The sequence below is a fragment of the Elephantulus edwardii genome, unplaced genomic scaffold (genome assembly GCF_000299155.1).
Source record: "Elephantulus edwardii isolate Elephantulus edwardi_28Jun2011 unplaced genomic scaffold, EleEdw1.0 scaffold00029, whole genome shotgun sequence".
In the NCBI taxonomy this organism is placed as follows: Eukaryota; Metazoa; Chordata; class Mammalia; order Macroscelidea; family Macroscelididae; genus Elephantulus; species Elephantulus edwardii.
Window position 1 is genome coordinate 3210023 of NW_006399779.1, and position 4659 is coordinate 3214681.

Genomic DNA, 4659 nt, shown 5'->3' on the forward strand with positions numbered 1-4659 from the left:
TCAATTGTTATACCATCTTTTCCTGGGGCCTTGTTTTTTGCTATTTCCTTCAAAACAGCTTGAACTTCTTCCTTCATCACCATTGGCTCTTGCGTGTATGTTATTTCGTTAAATTCTTCTGTGTATAAGGTATAACTTCAAATTCCTAGCATCCAAGGGGAAACTAGCTTTCATCTTCTCCAAGACAGACCTGTTTGTTTTCTTGGCAATCCATGGTTTGTTCAAGATTCTTCTCAAGAACTGCAAGACAAAGGCATTGATTTTTCTTAGAAAATATTAAAGAATATTATTAAAAATATTCACTTTTTTCTTTCTACATACTTTTGCTGAATTAAAATTAAACTAGAGACAGACTTTTAAATGTATACATCCCACACACAATTTTACCTGACTTATTTCATTTAATTGAATGACCTACAACAAAAGCCCATTAGCCAAATCTAGCTTACAACTTAATTTTCTAGAGAAAGTTTCATGTAACACAGTCATCATGTGTGTTATATTGTGTATGGCTACTTGCAATTTACATGAAGTAGTTGAAACAAAGACCATATGACGTGATGGTGGTGGTGGTGTATACTGTTGAGTTGGAGCTGACCCACCACAAAGTTTTCAGAGGCAGTTAAATGCATGGGAGGAAATTGCCCATCCCTCTCCCGAGGAGTAGCTGGTGGATTTGAGCCACATGCCTTTGGAGTTGCGGCACAATTTCTTATCACTAGTCATACACTTAACCTCTGGCTTTTTTCTTTACTTGGAAGCCCTGGTGATATAATCAATAACATCACAGCTACTAATTTAAAGTTCAGTTGTTTGAATCCACCAGCCTCTCATTGGAAAAAAGATGATGAATCGCCTCACATAAAAATTGACAGCCTCGGAATCTTGTTGGAGGGTTCTATTGGCAACTCATTGGCAGTGAGTTTGGTTTGGGTGAGCTCTTTACTTAAGGAGCTGTGGTGACAAAGATCATAGTCTGTTTCTCTGCAAACCAACAGTTTGTGGTTCCAATTCAACTGCCGCCCTTCACATTTTGGGAAAACATGGACAGTCTCCTCCCAGTAGCGTATCAAGCCACTAGGATTGTTAAAATATAATCTTAGATAAAATCATCAAAAGAGATTTGGAAGTAGGAAGTAAAATTTAAAGAAAGACATCTAACATAGATGAAGAAAGGGAGAGATCTGGACTAAATGTGTTCACCTCACAGAAAAGTAACTTTATTTTGTGAATAAAAGAGTGGGACGTTAATAATTAGCCATAGAAGCGGTGTTTGTTAAACCAGAAAAAGAAATTAGGCCTGGGCAAGAGACAGAATAGCAGTAATAGTAGTTACCTCTCTTTAGTTGTAGATTTTACCAAATTACATATAGTACTGTAAACAATGGGAAATCCAGAACACTTAGGTGGGCTTATATGTAAGCTGTACATAAACTAAGCAGCAGTTGTGCAAATAAAACAAGGGGATAACGCTTGTTTTAAAATTTGAAAAGGTTTGTATCAGAGTTCTATCTTTAACCATACTTGTTCAATCTGTATGCTGAGAAAATAGTCTGAGAAGCTGCAATATACGAAGACGGCATTTTCATCAGTGTTGGAGGAAGGCTCGGTAATAACCTCCAATGTGGAGATAGCACAAATTTGCTTTTAGAAAAGAAAGGCCTAAAGCACATTCTGATAAAAAAAAAGACTATAACCTACTGAGCGAATTATAGCTCGGCATAAAGCACCACACAAATCTTTGCGATTATACCAATTAACAAGATCATGATGAACAGGAAAGAGTGCAGTGATCCCAGATTCACTTTTTCTAGGATAAACAATAGTCATGGAAGGAGCAATCAACAAAATCAAAATTGACCTGCGAAATATCTGCTATAAAAGACTGCCTTAGAGTTCTAACAAGATGTTGCTTTGACTGCTAAAATGTACCTAATACAAGCCATAGTATTCTCTTCTTATTCTTCTTTTCAAGTCTTAGTATTTTCATCACCTCGTGTACATGTGAAAGTTGGACAGTAAATATGAAAGATTGAAGACCTGATGCATTGATTATGGTGTTGGAAAAAAAAAAGAGAGAAAATTCAGTATCAAAGATCAGTAGACCATAGGTGCATAAGCTGATCTCTGGGGTCTCAATTCTATTCCAGTGATCAATGTGTCTGTTGCTGTACCAGTATCATGCTGTCTTGATCACCATAGCTGTGTAGCAGGATTTGAGATCAGGGATTGTGATGCCTTCTACCTTGTTTCTCTTTTTCAATAGTACTTACTTATCCAGGTTCTCTTTCCATTCCTGATAAGATCAGAAATTTCTTTTCCTATCTCATTAAAAAATAGGATTTGTATCTATATTGAGATTGTATTGGATTTATGGGTTGCTTTTGTAGAATTGTCCTTTTCACAACATTGAGTCTTCCTGTCTATGAGCATGGTATATTCTTCCATTTCTCCAGGTCTCCTTTTGTTTCTTTGTAGTAATGTTTTGTAATTTTCTTTGTTTTTTTATGTCCCTAGTTAGATTTCTTCCCAAGTATTTCATCTTGTGATAGGCTACTGTACACATATATTTATTGTTGCGTTATGACAATAGCAAAGAGATGGAAGCAACCCAAGTGCCCATCACCAAACATATGGATAGAAAAACTATGATACATTCACACAATGGAGTACTATGTACCATTGAAAAACATTACACAACATTGGAAAGCATAGAGGAAATTATCCTGAGTAAAATATCTTAATCACAAAAGGACAAATACTGTATAGCACCACTGTTATAAAATATAGCAGATTCAGGGAGAAAATGGGGAAAGAATGGATAGATAATGAAGGCTGCCTTTGAGCAGATGATGGGAAGAATTGTCCAAAAGGAATATATGATTATTCATTATTTGTATGAGAACAATTTCGAACAAGGAATGTACTCTGGGGTGGGCTGGGGTGGCAAAATGGAGAGGAAAAGAAAATGTGCAATAATGATTAAAAAAGAAATATTTTTACAATATTTAATATCCCATTGACTGTCAAAAGAATGGACAAATGCTTGTGGACAAAGTGCAGACATAATGCTCACTGAAGAATAGGAATATAAGACTTCATCTCACATACTTAAGGAATGTTATAAGGAGGGATCAGTCTCTGGAGAATGATGTAATTCTTGGTAAAGTAGAATATAAGCAAAAAAGAGAAAGACTTTGAACAGATGGATTTCTCAGTGGCTGTAACTGTAGATGCAAACACAACAGTGCTTGGGAGGGTGGTATAGGACCAGACAATACTTTTTTCTGTTGAAAATAAAGCATATCTCAGAAATGACTATAGAGTTTAATAATGCATATTTATCTGAATAATCCCCAGGGAGCCCAGTGGTGTGGTCCTCCACTCCTAACTAAAAGGTTAATGGTTCAAGCCTGAGTTTCTGGAGAGGAATATTTGCAACTTGGGGCAGTTCTACCTTGTCTTAGAGAGTGTGTGATTTGTCTCTGATAATTCTGATTTCTGTTAATTCTTCTAAGTGTCTCTGTATCATTCTTAAGTAAAACTTTGCTCATCAACCTCTTATTGTGTATTGCATTTTTCTTCACCGCCTTACCATTATCTATTTACTAATTTTTCCACCCCCGCCCCTGCCCTCGCTTCTCATCCCTGGTAACCATCTAAGAATGATTCTATCCATGTAAAAAGCTTTCTTTAACTTTTTTTTTAATAGTAGTCATATTCAATATTTGCCGTTTTGTGACTAACTTCCAACATACAATATTTTTAAAATATTTTTATTGTGATTTTAATGAAAGTTAACAGAAAAGTTGGATTATCATTCATTCATTGTTGCACATTTTCCTCCCTATCCCCCGTTTACTTTTTATAAAACAGATAGAGATAGAGATAATCTCCCCTTTTTTCTTAGTTTCCCCCAACCTCCATGTCAGTCCTATTTTATAACAGTAACATCATGCTGTATTTGTCCTTTTATGACTGAGATATTTCACTCACCCTAATGTCCTCCAGGGTAACCCATGTTGTATAATATTTTATGAGTTCTTTTTCAGTGTTTCATAGTATTATATTGTTGTGAATATACTACAGCTTCTCAATCCATTCATTTGATGATGGGCACTTGGGTTGTTTCCAAACCTAGTAAACAAAGCAGCAATAAACGTAGGTGTGCATATATCTGCTTAGGAGGCAGTTCTGGTTTCTTTAGGGTATATTCCCACTAGTGGAATTGCTGGGTCAAAGGGTATTTCTATTTCCAACTTTGTGAGAAAGTGCCATACTTCCTTCCATAGTTGGTGCACCATTTTACGCTTCGAACAACAGTGAATATAAGTTCCAATTCCTCCACAACCTCGCCAGCGTTTCTTGTTTGCTGCTCTATTGAACTTTGCTGTTGTTACTGGGATGAACTAAACAACCCGATTGCAAAACGGGCACACGACTTGAATAGACACTTCATCAAAGAAGACATTCAGATGACAAACAAACACAGGAAGAAATGTTCAATATCCCTAGCTCTAAGAGAGGTACAAACCAACACACAATATTTTTGTCAATTTAATGCCAGTATAGGAGAGGAGGAGCTACTTAGCAAATAATGCTGAGCACAATGACAGTAATACATCAGCATCTAGCTTTTAATACCTGTCCCTCATATAT